The sequence below is a fragment of the Chlamydotis macqueenii genome, chromosome 2 (assembly GCF_036417535.1).
Source record: "Chlamydotis macqueenii isolate bChlMac1 chromosome 2, bChlMac1.mat, whole genome shotgun sequence".
NCBI lineage: Eukaryota > Metazoa > Chordata > Aves > Otidiformes > Otididae > Chlamydotis > Chlamydotis macqueenii.
Window position 1 is genome coordinate 43145812 of NC_141557.1, and position 18097 is coordinate 43163908.

The following is an 18097-nucleotide window of genomic DNA, read 5'->3' on the forward strand; positions in this document are numbered from 1 at the left end:
GTTCAGTTTAGCAGCAATGTCCCCATCCTTTCTCCCCTGCCTGGCCAGTCCAGACCTCTGTCTCAAATTAACTTTTGGGAAAGGTTCCTCAGTTTCTCTATGTGGAACAACATTAACGAGAGTCTTTTCTCAGTACCTTTTTGAATGCATAACTGATCATGTTTGCAAAGTATTTTGGACCTCTAGGCACTTCTTTTTTGGGGGGAGGGGCAGTTATTTTTTTTTTAAGGATGTAGCACACATTATTTTCTAGATGTGTCTGTATGATTTGTAAGTGACAATGTTTTTTCTACCCTCTGCCCCTAAGATTCCTCCTAGATGTAGAAGAAGCCTGGCTCCAAGTGTGGCTGCTTAGACCTGCCACTCTGACAAAGAAATGCGCACTTGCAAACTGCAGAGCAGAGCATGATAATACCATCCTATACACTGTACATCAGGAAGGATTTCTACCTGCCTTATCTGCAAAGACATGTTTCCTAGATGAGGAGTCCCTACTCCTCCTCCTTCACCTCGCTATGCTTTTCTCTTTTTTTCCTCTTTTGCATGGTCCGTAATATAAGGGTGCTCTAACCTACTTTTATTAAGAGGTTAAATGAAGCCAGAATGCTCCAGAACAGTGTTCTGTCTCATCGACCTCCCCTCCAGGCTGTGTTCTGTAATTTCTCCCGCTGCGCTGAATTGATGCTCCTCTCCGCTTGTGAAATAAGCAGTCGCTTCCTGAGAGGAGACACGCTGCCTTCTGAAGTGCCCATTCAGCACCGCAGAGGACAAACTGGCTGGCAACAGGGGTATGATTCAAGGGCTTCGATATATGAAGAACAAAAGGAGGGAGGTGCAAGGAAAAGAGGCTGGAAAACAGAATGAGGGGATAAACAGAAGAAATAGGGGAGAGGCTTAGGTTAGGGAACAAAGGCTAGTAAGCTATGAATATTAAAACTGTTGGTATTGTGATGGAGCACCCGAAACACAGCAGGTTCTTTCAGACAGATAAAACACACCAGGCGGGCTCACTCATGCCAGGTAGCACTCTGCTGTGAAAACGGGTCCCTTGAAAGCAGTACTACATTGCATGGGCGCATAGCTTTTATTTTAAGTGAGGACTGATTCTATTGAATGATAGAATACCTGAAGAAAAAAAAAAAAACAAACCTAGGAAGGTAGCCTTTCCCTCCCTCCCAATGTGTCATAGATCTGAAGCTTTTCCCCTACAGAATTGTTTTGATTCATTTCCATTTGATGTAATATTACAAAGCATTAAGTCATATTCCTGTTTTAAAAAATAAATTCCAGGTTTTCCTGGCCATCATGATTAATACCTAATATCCCTTTGCCAACCCATCTTGCTCAGTCCACTCAGTCCCATCAGGAAAATATTTTGGCAAGTCAGATCCTGTCGATCATGCAGCTGGGACACATATGAGAGAGAGCCCACTGGTGTACTACATAGCAGTTGGAACAGAAAATCCAGAGAGACGGGGAAAGTTTGGTGTTACTATTACAAGTCATCATTTTCACATATGAGTGACTGAAGAGCATGCGTCTGAAACCTTGATGGACAGAGTGGTCTGTGTCTCTTCCATCACAGTTTCAGCAGCCTTGGCCTTTCACAACATAAATGCCGCTGCCGTCTCTCCTTGCCAAGGTTAGTTTGCTTGGGCAGGCAAAGCTCTGGTCCTTGCTGCTTCTCCATTAATCTGCAGCAGCTCCTCTGTGTTGGCCCACTGATCTCTGATCCCAAGGCAGATCTTCTGCTGAGAGACTCAGTTTCAAGTAGGGAGAAAAAAAAAAAGGGAGATTTTTATGAATCAATTTGGATGTTTTTTTTTATGTAATGTAGGGGTAAAAAAAAAAACCAAAAAAACAAAAAAAAAAAAACAAAAAACCCAAAGCCTTTGGCTTGTGTCTTCTCTATGCATCTTTTGAAATTGTATCATTTGTAATAGTTTATGGAAAGGAAAGCTGGGTTGTTAGGAAGCAAGGTTAACCTCTGTAAAAGCTACTTATAACGAAAAAACCAGCCACTGCAGTATCAGAACTACAATAACATTTGACTGACTTTGTGATTTACTACCAAAACTAATGCCTGGATACCGCGCAAGCTACGTCATGCTGTAGGTAACAGCCGGCCTCGCTGGCTGTTCATGGACTCTCATCACCACCTTTCCCAGGTGGAGAGTTTCACCTGAGCAGCCCCACAAGCTCAGCTTGAAAAAAATAACACCCAGCACTTGAGACCTTCTCCAGCAACGTGACAGCTGGGCACAGCGATGAGCACACGCTGAGCAGTGGCTCTGCCACCTTGCCCCTTCCAGAACATTCTGGGCAATCCCCAGCCTAGCAGCTGCCTCCATGTCTGTCTGTTGGTTAAATGCTTGGTGTACACAGTAAGCTGCAGAGAAGCAGGTGGCACCCGCGTGGTGTCTCTCACAGTCAGTTTGTGCTGTGCATGAACACCACTGTGCAGCAGGGAGGTGGAAAAGGCCATGCAGCTCCAGTCTTTAGGGCTGAGCAGAAATGGGTGGCCATCTCTTGCTGTCAAGGCAGCTTCTGATGGCCTCTTGTCTTGCTGGAAAAAGATAAGCACTAGGCCTGGGGTGAAGTTCACACAGGTTTTGGGGATTACTGCATATGGCAGGAAAAGCTGAGTCAGTCCTTGCTGCATCTGCCTTTTCCAGAGGGCTAATTAGAAGTGCTTGCAGCTGATGAGGAGATCTGCCAGGCACGCAAGGTTATATATGATTGCCTTTACCTGTTTTTGGATGCTGTCCTGGGAGAGCCTGGCTGTGTGGTACTTTATTTCTAGGGTCAGTCATTCAAACCCATGGAGTGCAGCAAGGTGGCTGAGAGAGGAAACTGTAAGTAACAGTGGCTGTTTTGGGGGATAATGTGTGATCCAGCTCATTTGGCAAGGTGGTATGAGGTTGTAATTCTTCAAAGGCTGTTCATTATTGTAGTCAGCAGTTTTGTTAGTATTCTTCAGAGTGGTATTGCGTTTGCTGTTTCTGCAACTTTACTGGTGTTTTTTAGGCTCTGTCTGTGCCCTTTACTTTGTTATTAAATTCCTACCTTTAGGTCTCTTTTTTTTTTTTTTTTTTTTTGGTCAGTACAGAGCACTTGGGCTGCAAGGTGCAGTTGTACCATGACTGCAGCCCATAAACATACGCAGCTGATAGCACGTGTGACATTTTCCCTTTGTCTCCCAGGAGCTCCAGAGTAGCTCTGCTGTTCTTCTTGCCTTTCTTCATTGCTACTGAGCTCTGGAGCGTCTCTATAAGCAACATATTTACTCACGTTGTGTGAGGATTTCAGTGCAAGCTAAAATAATGGAGAAACTTATCAAGCAACATCTGGGAAATCACTGCCCATCATCTTTACATGCTAGACTGCTTTGTGAATGCTAATACTTGTAAGCAAGTCAGCCTGATAACTAGGTAATTTCTGTTAATCTGGATTAAAATTAAAGATTCTTCTGTGAAGGGGTAGGAAATCTAGAACAGGAAGGACATGTTCTGTCTCTGTCATTAGCTTTTTGAAGGACTTCTTATGTTTCTGTGCCTTTCAGTGATTTAGATTTCCTGTTTCTAAAGTGGTTGCATCTGTTGGTCTCACCAAAATGTATGGTATTGAATGCATTCAATTAAAAAGCTTTAACTTTGCGTATTTATTAAAAGCTTCCTTAGCAGAGCTTGCAAGGCAGGTGATGTATGTATTTTGCACTGTATGTTTCCTTGGTGTGATTGCAGCCATTTGCGTGCTACTACTCACACCGTACAAACACTCACTAGACATGAGATGTTCAGAGCTTCTGCACAGCCCCTTTGAAAAAGAAGCCCACTGCGTTTTCCTTAAATGCTTCAAGACTTTGGTTGTTATATCCTAAATGATCTGGTGCTACTTGGCCATTTGAAGTGGCAAAGTGCTTTCGAGCACCAAAGACTTGATGTTCATTTTTCTTTTGTTTTAACTAAATTATTTGATAAGAAGAAGGGGGAAGGAGGCAGCTTTGTGAGGTGAGTAAATGATAGCTAGAGCAGTTGTGAATATGAGGAAATAAGGCCGTATGCACAAACACATGCAGGGTAATAGTCTACTTCAACAGTAGGTTCCCTTTCTAATTTGGAAAGCCATTCCAGCTCTGGCTTGATTCCATTTCAACCTCAAGCTGTGAATAAGAAGGGCTTTTAAGTTGTCATTTTGTTAGTCAGCTTTTAAAGAACAAGAGGAAGAGACATCAATTACCAAAGCAAACAAACCTATGGAAACAAAACTCTTCTCCTTGATGTGTAATTCAACACTGACAGGCAATGCAACAAGATTTTACTCTTTCCTTTTGTTTGTTTGGGGTTTTTTTTTTTTTGTTTGGTTTGGGTTTTGTTTTGTTTATTGCAGTTCTGGGGGAGGGCTTAATGACCAGAAAGCTTGTTTTGGCAGGTGAAGGTATTTAAACATGAGTATGCAGCAGATGATTTGGTTTCAGGTAAAGTCAAAGTAGAGGTAGTGAGTTAACTAACTGTGAAATGTAGTATTACTGGATTTGTATTTATATTTTTCAGCACCCGAGGGAACCATTTCTGGGGCTAAAAAAAAGGTGTCATTTTGTCTTTTTTTTTTTTTTTCATGGTATTTTCTCTAATCAGGAAATGAAAACATATTAAAGCACTGTAGGACTCCCTGATGCATTAAAGAAGCCTGGCAGAAAAGTCCACCCTGTTTTCACTAAAAACTTAATTAAGTGAAGGAAGGTTTTAAATTGTGAACTGAATTTTTTAGATTTTTTTTTTTCTTAAGATATGAAAGACACAATCTAACTTGGACTGGAATCTAACTTTCTCTGAAATAACTGATAATGAATTATTCCATAAGTGTATAGGGCAAGGCAAATAATTGCTCCATAAAACAGAAACCATACCTTCAACTGGTATAAACTACCATCATTTCATTAACAACAGCAGAAGCATGCCAGATCATCAGTTGATGAGTGGTGTTCCTCAGGGGTCGGTATTGAGACTGGCACTGTTTAACGTTTTTGTCAGCAACATGGACAACAGGATACATTGCCCCCTCAGCAAGTTTGCCAATGACACCAAGCTCTGTGGTGTGGTTGACATGCTGGAGGGAAGGGATGACATCCAGAGGGACCTTGACAAACTGGAGAGGTGGGCCTGTGCCAACCTCATGAATTTCAATCAGGCTAAGTGCAAGGTCCTGCACCTGGGTCAGGGCAATCCCAAGCACAAATACAGGCTGGCCAGAGAATGGATTGAGAGTACTAGTGGACAAGAAACTCAACATGAGCCAGCAATGTGCTCTTGCAGCCCAGAAAGCCAACCACGTCCTGGGCTGCATCAAAAGAAGCATGGCCAGCAGGTTGAGAGAGGGGATTCTTCCCCTCTGCTCTGCTCTGGTGAGACCTGACCTAGAGTACTGCGTCCAGCTCTGGAGCCTCCAACATAAGAACATGGACCTGTTGGAGTGAGTCCAGAGGAGGGCCACAAAGATGATCAGAGGGCTGGATGACCTGTCCTGTGAGGACAGGTTGAGAGAGTTGGGGTTGTCCAGCCTGGAGATGAGAAGGCTCTGGGGAGACCTTGTAGCAGCCTTCCAATACCTAAAAAGAGCTTACAAGAAAACTGGGGAGGGACTTTTGACAAGGGCGTGTAATGATAGGACAAAGGGTAATGGCCTTAAATTGGAAGAGGAGAGATTTAGATTAGATGAATTAATTCTTCACTATGAGGCACTAGAACAGGTTGCCCAGAGAAGTTGTGGATGCCACACCCATGGAAGTGTTCAAGGCCAGACTGGATGGAGCTTTGAGTGACCTGGTCTATTCAGGTGATCTTTAAGGTCCTTTCCAACCAAAACTATTCTATGATTCTTGGCCTATAATTAGCTACACTAGTACTTGCATGGCTATACTTTATATTTCTTAATGAATGAACTGACAACTAAACACATGCAGTTAAAGTATAGCCTAGCCTTTCCTTTCTGTTTCAGACAGAGAAGTGTTATTCTCATATGCTTTCCTGCTTGTAAACTTTCAATGCTTCATTTGAACTCACACTGAAAAATGTAAGGTCCAGGACTGCCTTTCCGTAGACACTGAAGTGACTGAAAGCTGTACACCCGTGTCTGAGGATAAATAATTCCTCATGTTTACTTAATATACGTGTATTCCATTGCAATGCCAACACATCCAATAGGATATGCTTCCTAGAAATAAAACACATGCTAAAATGTGGTCAGTATGTGTTCTGAGATGAAATTATGATATATGACTGCAATATTTTTATAGGACTGTCATTTTAATATAAAATCAATTTTTATACTAAATAAATGGTGCACAATTGCCTGGCTACTTAAGGCAGAGAAGCCAAGAGCTATTAAGGAAGAGAAATGTATTAACAAATTCATCCTCTTAACCAATATCTAGCACATCTCCCACAAAGATTAATTGTCAGCCATTTTTTTTATGGGTGCAACCATACAAGACTGTTGCATCAGAATTTGAAAGCATATATAGACATCTCATTTTCACAGACCAGTGTGAAGTAATAAGCATTAGCTCTCTGCCCATCCCTTCCCCATAGTGTGCATTTCTGAGGATGCTGTATGGGAGAACATGGAAGAGGGATGTTAGGTTTGTGTGTGTGTGTGATTGTGAACAGCTTCATTTATTGGTGTTATACTTAGTTTTTCCTGTAGAAATAATGAGCAAACTGGGAAGAATAAACAAAGCTGTTTCTTGTGATTCTGAGCAGGAATACCGAGAACAGTAAAACTGTCAGTTGTGGGTGAGTTAATGAAGCCTGAGTTCCTATAGATTTGGATCTTGTATCCTCTTCAATTCCTTACCTCCCCATCAGTTCCCTGTTGCCATACTTGCATGTCTTCCTGTTTCTCCCGTTGCACTCTTATTATTCCCTTGTAAAACATCTCTAATAACCCCACACAAGCCCTTTCAGGTCTGGAAGGCCATCATACTATGGCTGGGTCAGAGCTACATGTGGTCTGACTGGCTGCCTGGTAGATCTTTGCCAAATAGCAAGCCTGTCTATGCTAGCTAGTGTTTCAGTGCTTCGTCGGTGGTATCTGTCTGTCTGAACTTCACTTCTGCCCCTTTAATGAAAAAACCATGTATTAAGAATATACTGTTATTTTGAGACCTCTGTCTCACTCTCAAATTTGGTAAACTTAACCAGCAGGATTGGAAATTATTAGCTATAGTCTGTTAAACAACAGAAATACCTCATTTCCCTAAAAAAAAACCCCAAACAAAAAAAAAAAAAAACCAGGCAGAAAACAACAGAAATACACAAAGATCTCCTTAAAACAACAAGAATAAAAAAACCCCAAACCCCACCACCCAGTTTACTTATTTTCAATCATTCTTCTTGTGGTTTTGGGAGGAGCATTGGTAGTTGTGTGGATTTTGGTGTTTGTTTTTATTGGAATTTTGGGGTTTTTTGATTGGTTGAGTTTTAGGGCTTTTTGTGTTTTGGTTTTTAATTGTTTGAGGGTAGATAGAGGGGGTGTTTTGTTTTACAAACTGACAATGTTTGCTTATGCCAGAGTGTAAGGAAGCAGCTCCTGCAAGTGTGTGGTGTATTTCTAGATGTATTTGTTTTAGTAGAAAAGTGAGATTTTTTCAAAAGGGTGGTACAATGAAGCCACTGAGAGGAGAGGGGAGAAGGTATCACTCTGAGGCAAGTCTGCTCAAATTGTGGTCACTGGTACCATTACTGAGGGAGGAGGGAGGAAGATGGAGGCATCAGGGAACTTGCTGCAGCACTGTTCTCAGCTTGAGGGAGAAGGCAGGTCTCTGCACCTTTGAAATTTTATCTTAAAGCTACTGTCCTTGTATCAGAAACCCAGTTAGTACCATGGGAACAGTGTGAAATAACTGTCAAGAATCTGGCACGTCTTTTTAATTTTGGGTAACTGAGACTAAAGCATAAGACACAAGAGCGTGTCCTGGACATTCCTGCGTACGTGGGTTGAATAGGGGTGTAATAGACGCTCTTCTGCTCCCTCAATCAATTCACTGGTGAGCAGGACTGCTGAGCATCCACAATATACTTTGGCTGCCACTTAAACATCACCTGTGCATACTTGAACCTTAGGTATTGGGTATCTTCTGGGGGAGGAAGGGGATGAGGAGGGAATTCATGGAATATGAATAACCTTGGAGCGTGTCAGGAACCGTGAAAGCAGATCTTGAGAGATGCTTCAGTGCTGTACCTGAAGTATAGAACGTGAACACTGAAACAGTCTGAAAAAGCAACAGTGTGTCAGACTGAAATGTGAGGAATGAATGAACACTTGTCCCAAAAGCGTGTGCGAGTTATACAACACTGGAACAGGTTGCCCAGAAAGAAAGGTGGTGGAGGCCCCATCTCTGGAAACGTTCAAGGCCAGGCTGGATGAGGCTCTGAGCAACCTGACCTAGTCAGGGATGTCCCTGCTCCTTGCACGGGGGTTGGACTAGATGACCTTTGAAGGTCCCTTCCAACCCTAACCATTCTATGATTCTATGATGGTGGTGATTATAACACTAGTCAATTACAGCTGGCCTGACTCTGTGGGGCATGGGATTTAAAACCAACCAAACAAAAAGCAACCAAAAAACCTGCCCACAAACACAAGGTCCTCTATCAGATCAGTACCTACTATGACTCTAAGCCACTCTTAGAAGCAGTTTGTAGAGGACAGTGAGACATGTATCACAGACTGTGTAGCTACAGGCTTCTCTCACCTATCAGTTTGTCTCCTGAGATTTATCTGGAAATTACAACTGGCATCACACGAGGCAGGAGTTGAAGGATAAATATTTTCTACTGGTAAAAAAGTTACTGGTTCAAACTACCTCAGTTGCCACAAAAAAAAAGATAGTGTGATGGAGATGATCTGTCTGGCCTGCATTAAGACACAGTGCATCAATGAACTTAAAATGTGTCTAATTTTAAGTCGTATGTGTAGTGAGGCCAATCTGAAATGGACTTCTAAGATCATATCTAAATTGAAGTATGGCTTCAGTCTTAAGTACCAGTCTAAATGAGAATCTCTTGGTGGTTCAGAAAGCTTAAATACATATTTTTTGGATAAAACCAAGTTTGGATAAACTGATTCTTTTCTGTCTCAAGGACCTGTTCTTACAAACTCTTCTTTATTTGCAGCAGCTTTGATTTGAAGTGGGTCTTTTATCTTCTGGATTTCCTTCTAGTAGGTGGTGGAGTACGAGTTTAATGTGGTAATACGTTTTAATTGTCTGCTCAAACAGATACCTGAAGTAAAACATTGTACAATGAAATTGCACGGCGGCAGAAATCCAAGGTGTGTTGTGATGGAGAACCAGCCTGTGAAAGCCTCAATCACTTCAATGTGAAATTGCTTCAGCAGAATGAAATAGCTTGGGACAGTGTGGGAAGGAACAGAACCAGTAGGGATCAGAGCCTGTGGTGAAGAGCCTTTTCTCCTTTCCCTTCTCCCCTGCCCAATTCATTCACTGATTATAGGCATGGCTTTTTTCTTATTTCTCATTTCTGCTTGTATTTTTATCTGTGAACACCTTTTAAAAAGATGTTGTCAACAGTTTCATTATTTCACTCCCCTAAGCACTGCAGAAGAGCACAGGAAAAAAAGTCTTCTGGTGCATGGTGTCTGTTAATAACCTTTGCCAGGTCTGAACAATAAGCAGTGCAAATAGCTGTCATTTACCATCAACATATTGTATTTCCTGGTGGAAATGTGGGATATGAATGCATGATTGCCTTTGACTGCTGGCTGTAGTGTATACAGACATATAACTTGTGTATCTAAGTAGGATGTTAAGCAATCCTTGCAAAAAGTAAAATGACACATAGATGCCTCTTCTCCTTTAAGTAACTCAGAGAATATTACTAGCATCTTCAAAAAATAAAGGCAAAAACCTCTCAAGTTTGCAACACTAACGTTTGATTTTACTGGATCAGTGACGAGTTGTACCACCCTTCCATCTCACCTTTAGGATAGCAGTAAATTTTATTTGGCTAGTGAGCCAATATCGTCTAAAAATAGCCTGTGTCTGAGTGGGAAACACGTGGCTTAGTTCTTGCAGCCTGCCTGTGAATCTTCTGTCAGTCTGTATTAGATTCCAGATATTTGGGTGATTTCTTAGATGAAAATGTGAATGCTCATGCTTATATTTGGGGTGGGTTTTTTTGTGGTGGCAGAAGGGGCCCAGGATTTAGCAAAGTAGACTTGGCCCAAAGCAGAAGCATTCTGAGTGACAGGCCAAAGATTCCATTCTGTGCTGAGATGATGCCATTAAGACAATTCACAAAGCAGACGTGGTGCACAGATATTTCTAGATCCTGCTTGAAATGTAATTGCAAATTCTTCCTGTGATGCTATGGATTTCTTGAAAGAGTTGTCCTGCTCTATCTCTCTGTACTATTGATCTCTGCTTCTAGCCCTTTGGTCAGATAGAGGGAACTTAAATTGGAGATTGCTAGTAAGGGATTTAACAGAAGAGCTGCTTCAAGATTTCCACCATGGGTCTTGATAGCGTATAAAAGGAGATTTAACCTAGCAATGTCAGCTATTATATATTATTGGGCTGGTGTTATCCTTCACTGAAGAGGCAGATGCTAAGCTAGATTTTGGAGAGAATGGCAGTGTGACTAGTTTTATAATGTTTAGCAGGTCACAGTAATCTTACTCGCACTGTAAGAAAGTATTGTAAGTAATGCAGCACTTGAGAACTTCTGAGTTACTTTTAAAACATACTGTCAATAGAGATTTTTGGCTGCTTTTGTAGCGAAGATTTTGAGGTAATGTAGTTCAGTCACTTCTGTGTAGCAGGTGTTTATCTATACTCTGTTCCTTTACTAAATTGCAACAGTACTTGCTTATCAGCTTTGTGAAAAGAAAGATAGATTAACTTGGGTATAGTACTGCACAAATACAGCCAGATTATTCCTGTTATCTCAGCATCAAACATCAGCAAGCTGATGGAAGTGTGCTGTACCATGTCATTGGGTCTCTTGTTCTAGTTCTGGGATCTGTGTCTTGGTCCTGTGTTGCCCAGTGGGTACGACTCAGGTAAGACCTGAACTTAACCCATTTGAGCTGAAGAAGATGATGTGACCCTGTACTGGTTTATGGAAACACACAGGATATGTTGTCCTTGCTTCAATTTGGTATGAAAACAAATAACGAAACACACACAAAAATCGCGAATCAAGTGTCACACAATAGCTAGCTCTAAGTATTAAGCTTGTCCGCAGGTGGAAAGTGCAAGAAGTATAGGCAGAAGTTCTGTGCTTTTTTGAACATATCAGAAGTATGTTACTTGTTTTCTAAGCCACACTGCCTCTGAGTGCAGAAGGCATATGACTAATGCGTGCTACTGTATCATACACTACTATAGTGATATACATTACTAATTAGAAACACAGAAAAGCCTGTTATTTCTAAGCTAGGTGCTAAGCCATTGGGTGATGGTGCTTCGTAAGCTGCATTAAACTATTGTAATGTTTCATAACAGTGGAAGTATCTGTTCAATACTCTTCACAGCTTGAAGAGAAGAGCAGAAGTAGGTCAGTAATATTTCTTCTTACAATATATTGTTAAGGAAATACCTTCCTCTGACATTCAGAGAGACTTGGTATTGTAATTCTGGAAGGATATTGCCAATTAATAATCTATCTCATATTTATCTTGCATAATATAAATTATAATATTTTCCTAAGTATAGTTCAGCTTTTCATGCTTTAAGATACAGATGAACCATTGATGAAGATAGTGGTATAAAAGATGGTGGTATATAAACTTCATGTCCTCAGTATAAATGTTACAAAACCAAGCCTTTTTCCCAGCAGCCTCAATACCTTTACAAACTGAAGGAAAAAAAAAAGCCTGTTTTCTCCCTGTGTTTTGCTGTGGGGTCTTCTACATTTTTTTTGGAACTCTTCTACAACGTTCAAAATTCTGAAATAAAACTAGTTCTGTTTATGACTGTAATTGATATACAGATGATCCAGACTTGAAAAAACATTTAAATACAGTTTTAAATCAATCTGTGTTTAGGAAAGAACTTAACTAAATGCTGAATTTTAAGGACAAACATAAGTTCCATGTAACTCAAACCGACCTTACACATTCTCCACAACTGAAAATGTACTTTTAATAACTGCAACTATTTTGCAACGTTTGTTCTTTGTCGAGAATTCAAGATGCTTTCTGGTTGTCTTTGTAAACATAAGCATGTAGAATTCCCTGGGTTTTTAGAATAAGCTCAAACATGCCTTCCGATGGGACTGGGTTTATTTGGCATTAAGAGCAAAGCAAGTTTTTTTTTCTATCACTTCCTGGTGCTAGAGAGATGATAGAGATGCTTATTCCATAGCCATACTTCTTACGACACACTGGGCAAGGGGTTTGTGATTTCCATCTAAATTTGTATGTGTCAATAAGTAGTGTGTAGCTGCTGAGCCAGAATACTTCTACAATGTATTAGAATTCATTGGACTGGGCCTTTAGAAAGTGGAAAAAGTTATCTCAGCATTTTCTCAGTCTCTTGCCCATCTCAATTTTGTGAAACTTAGAGCCTATTAGATTAGAAGATTAGCTGATGGAGACGGAAATAGAACAGAAAATTTTCTTCTCCCCCTTGGACTCTCCCTCCTTTTCTGAAATAGTGAAAAATATGCAGACTGGGCTTTTTATCTTGAAAATAAAATACTCTCAGCCTTACTCACTCTGAGAGGCTAGTGACTCTTTAGGTTAAAAAGTAAAACATGTAGCACTTAAAAATTCCAGTATGGTAGGGTACAAATCATTTACTCTACTTTAGCACCCTACATTAGACATGGTTTGATTCTGAGCTAGTTTTCCTAGGTCTCTTCTAGGGAGATGGACCTTACAAAAGGCAGTGTGGCTTGTTCTGGACCAAGCTCTGAGAAAGGCCAGATAAACAGGTGCCTCCAGAGAGTGAGTTATCTCCTTTGATTACAAAGAGAGTCTTGGAAGACTATGTTGCATTTTTAAGTCTAGCTTGAAGAACACAGATTTAGGTGAGACCTACCTTAAGTAATTGGAGGGACTGTTTCCCTTTTTTGTCTGGGAGGAAGTGACAGGTTGTGGAACTACAAATGTGTTTGTATTCTATCTGTATTTTAACTCTCAGAGTCTGCTTTCTGTAAGCTGTCCCCAGCAGGTTATACTGGTATTCATCGTTACTTGGAGCTGGGGAAGGAAGTACTGGTTGGTAAGAACAACTTTGCAGGGTGGTAACTTGGTTAGTTTTCCTGGTTGCTTTACATTCTAGATAGAGACCCATCAGCATTCTTATTGCCTTATATCAGTTTCATTTGGCCTTGGAAAATTGAGTGCACAGTAAATTTCTACGATCATGAAACAAGCAACTTGGATCCTGTGGACCAGATCAAGACTATAATGTTCCTATAAAGCAAATATAAGCAGGAGGGTCACCAAGATGAAGGGCAATCCTGTTGCAGGTATTCACTGAGAGTAGCTCTAGAGCTTGCTCCTATTGCTCTGAATCTATAGGATGTAACTGAGAAATGATGTGGCTGGGTCTTTCCTATGACTTCACAAACTCCACCCTACTCTTCTGGTCCAAGGGACCTCTTGCTAACCTGATTGTGAACTTTGGGCTGATCTACTCTATGGCAGTCAGGAAAACTTACCTACAGTGAGATTAAAAGCACACATGTAAGAAAAATAGTGCCTTTGCATTTCTTCCTCTCATGTTGCTCAGCATCCATCTGGGCAGATCTCAGTGTTATAATAGCCAGCTGATTTGTTTGCACTGTGTTTCTTCCATGAACAAACAGATTATTTGAACTGTCAGGGAACTTAGCTTAGCAGCTTTCATTGAGGGCAAAATCCATGTCCCTTGATTTGCTTGAAAAGGCAAAATTTCTTTTATTGAGAGTCAGGGGAGAGGAAAACCTTGTCAGTTTTGCAGATAAAATGAAGCCCCCAAAGTATTAGAGAATCAGGGGACTTATCTTTTAACTTTTTAATTATTATTTTATTTTTTATTTTGCTTTTTTTTTTCCTTAGGGCTTTTGTATAGTACAGAATATTAGCTTTGTATTTTAGCCACTAGGTGGAGAAAGCAATCCTTCTGTAATTTAATAGCATTTGTAGTAAAATGTCATCCTGACCTAAATTCTGTAGATATTTTGGAGCAGAAAAGTCCCTTCTTTCCTGCAGTACTTCAGAAGGCAGAATAGAGATGAACAGTGGAGAGTGACTAGCTGAAACCTTGCTGGAAATAACTTTAAGAAAATGTGGTAGAAGATCAGTCTTAAGTATAAAAGCAAGCATATCACAGCCAGCCTCAGGTAGTCTTCCGAACTGGAATTCTGATCATCGTTGCTTCCAATGCTTGTGTTACTAGAAGGAGGGAGTTGGGCTGCCACTGCAAAAAGATTGTACACAGAGGATGGGCATCTTTTCTTAGAGACTGATCACTCATCACATCTTCATCAGGATAGAAAGAAAAAGAGTGGATGTCTACAGATAGCTTGTGATAGCACTCTCCTGTTTGAGGGTGGGATAGGAGTCATTGTTTCGACACGTCAGAGCATGTATGTGAAGTCTAACAGTCTCTGCTGGGAAGTTTGGAAGAGATTCATTTTAGCACAGTTCAGTCTGCAGATGCCTCTGAGTGAGGCCCTTCCCCAAGCTGACATGCATGGAAGTTGATCCTGGTTCTCTTGTGTTTCAGTGTCTTGACTATGAATGCACACATTAGAAGGGAGATAATGGCACTACATCCTATGTAGTAGCCTATGTAGCAAGTGAGGTCTGGAGAAATCAGAATGGTTTAGTTTTGTATTCATCAAAAGGAATCACTGCAGCATTCTTTCCTCTATATCCATATATGTGTGTATGTGCTGAATTTTATCCAAATAAGCTAATAATTCCCCTAGCCTGCCACCTCAATCTACTAAAACTGTTTTATCTGTATTTATTATGGAGACTTCCCTTGGTCTAATTATGTCAGGATTTCAAGTGTCTGTGGGACAGCATGTACACCTTTTACTCAGCATAAATACCCACTAAACAATAAGCAGTTGTTTCTACCACTCAATTTTCTGAAATCCCCCTCTGGACAGCAGTGTTGAAGACTGACAGAATTCTTCTCGAATCAAAACCACTGCAAAAATGATAAATCAATTCCTTCCCTGTCCATTGTAATCACATACTGGTCATGCTGCCCGGTTTGGGGAAGGAGTTAACTGCCTACAACATCATCTACTCCAGAGGAAGGCATGTTTTAGGTGTTTTAAAACGCTTACAATCCGTACTTTTGATGCTTATTTTGTCATAATAAGCTAGTATTGTGGTTTGTGTTGGCTTCTGCAGGTAAAAACTGGCCAACTGGCTTCCCAAACTGTAGTCATAGCTGCAGCACACTGTGCCTTGAATCAGGAAAATATACTTGTTTGATTCTGAGCCAGACTCAACATTGGCTAGAAAGAGTTTCTAGTGAGTAGCCCTGTCCCATGTAGTAAAATGCTGCATAGAACTGGTCCTAAAGAGAATGCTTGAATGACTTCATCCTGACCAGTGAAGTAGCAGTCAGAAATATTTTTTTGAAGTCATTTATGGTCTTCCATCTGTTTTGATCTTGCACTCCCATTGAAATGAGATGATTTTCCTGTCTAAGATGCAGCTTGGGTAACTCATTGAGCAGCATGCACTGTGTGATGAATTCCTGCAGGTGAAAGATGACACGAAGATAACGAAATATATATAGAAAGTAAAATAAATTAACCAGTGCTGTGTTTATAAACAACTTTCAAGTTAAAAGATTCTCTTTAGATGCTGTCAACTTCATTGATCACTGCAGGTTTTTTTTGCTGGTTTCCATCCCAATTAAATCCCTTCACTACAGAGTTGGATTAAAAACGTTTTAAATCATAAGGATCTTGTTCCAAGATGTTCATTTGTGTAGCTCATCAAATGATTTTTGCAAACTGTTCAGCTTCAGTTTTCACTCATGGTCACTATTACATGACTCTCTCATGAAGTTTGGTATTTTAAAATTTCATGTTACCTTTTTTTTATTTCCCACTGTACAGTTAAAAGGATGAGTTTCATTTTTTTTTAATGTATATGATCAAGGTTAAAGTTGAGTTCCACTTCTCTTTTTTTAGATATCCTGCCCATGTATGATCTCTGGTCTTTCAGGCTTTCACATATTTTCTTATGAAGCAGGGGAAAAAAAATCGCAAACCACTGGTATTTCAAGCAGTTCAAACTCTTTAAATCAAATTAAGTTAGCTTTTTCTTAATTTATTTTTCACTTTCAACCATAGGAAATACTGTATTGCTAGATGTTAAGCCTCATTGATAGATTACAATTGTAAGTAATTTTATTGACTCCATGATTCAGAAAATATGTGGATTCTGTAAACTAATTTTTCCATCAACTAAAGAGTTTGTATATGTACAGCTGGGTCAACTTCTAACCAGATCCCTAAGGAAGTTTGATTTGTGTGTTGGTGACTTGCTCTGAGCCTCACTGATAGAGGAACTGCAGTACTTCTGAAACACTACACAGAAAGAAAAGGAATGTTGAAACATAACGTAAAGAGCCAAGCCGGTGTGTGTGTCTCAGTCAAAGTTGCTGCTTTGTCCTCATGGGCTATCTCAACTCTAAAGGGAATTACAGAATGTGCGTGATTGTTTTTTAAAGAAGAATCTTGACTTTTCCTTATCTTTCAGAATACCTGTAGTAAGCAAGCTGAACACACTTGCTGCCATAAGTGGGATCTGATATGCCTTGTCTTTGAAGGCAATCTGAAGAGTCCTACAAACTTTAAAACAAGACAAACGGGGATCTAAATGCCTATCAGATTTATGTGGATTAATGTTAAGCTTCCCAGAACAGCTACTATGTTATATAGGCAAACACACACATTGTAAAGGGATGTGGAGAAATCAGCAGTCTTTAGATAGTGATTGGACACATCAGAAAAATGATCTGGGAAGATTAAGGTTGATTGCTCAGAAGAGTGGTAGGATACAACATAGCAGCCTTCAGATGTATAAAAAGATGCTGTAGACAGGAAGGAAGGAAGGAGACTGCTTTGCTTTCACTCTTGGTGACAAATGAGACAAGAAATGGTGGGTTTATATCTCAGTGAGAGTGATTTCTTTTACAACAGGGGAGAATGCTAACTTTAAGAGTTGGTGAGCACTGGGACAGGTTAGGGGGAATATGTTTTTGAGTACAGGTCAAAGAAGTATTTTGTGGGAATGATTTAGACTAAATATTAGGTGTTCTGTCAATTTACTGGTCTGTAGTCTCTGCAACTCTAGAAATTTGAAAAAATATCTAAAGAGGAATACTTCGATCTATTAAATGTAATTCCGTTGATAATAACACACTAAACCTTCTTGGGTTTCTGTCAGAGGTATCTCTCAGAAGACTTCTGCAAAACCACAATTCAAGCATGTTCCATTCAAGACTATCCAGATACAGATAGGTTATATATATATATATATAAAAATATATATATATTTATACATATGGACAGAGGGAAGGATGGGGGGAGAGAGATATTTGAAGGGCTGAAATCTTCTGGGTACTCCTTCCAAAAGAGACAAAGAACAATTGAGCACCTCACTCTTATACCACCATACCTCTCAGTGACACAATAAGAATCTTAGCTACAAGATCTCATTCTTCAAAAATCTAAATGATTAGAGAATATGATGGCAGTCCTTAAAGTTGCAAATTAATGTTGAATCTTAAGTATCACCTTCAGAGATGTGTTCTTGATCACACCTATAATAAAATGGCAAACTAGCTTTTCCAGGAAAATGGTTTTGCCAGATTTCTGTGCTACACTGATAATGACTGATAATGACTATATAAATGTCAACACTGAGGTTAGCTGGGAAGTTGTAGTTGGAAATAATAAATATTAAATACATTATCAACTTTAGTAAGCTCAATCCTATTTTATTTAGTAACTAACAAATTAAATCCAGCAGCCAGTAAAACACTGTTGGAGATTTTTGTACTGTGTTAGATTAGTGCTATCTCTTATAATTTGTCACTGTAGTGTCT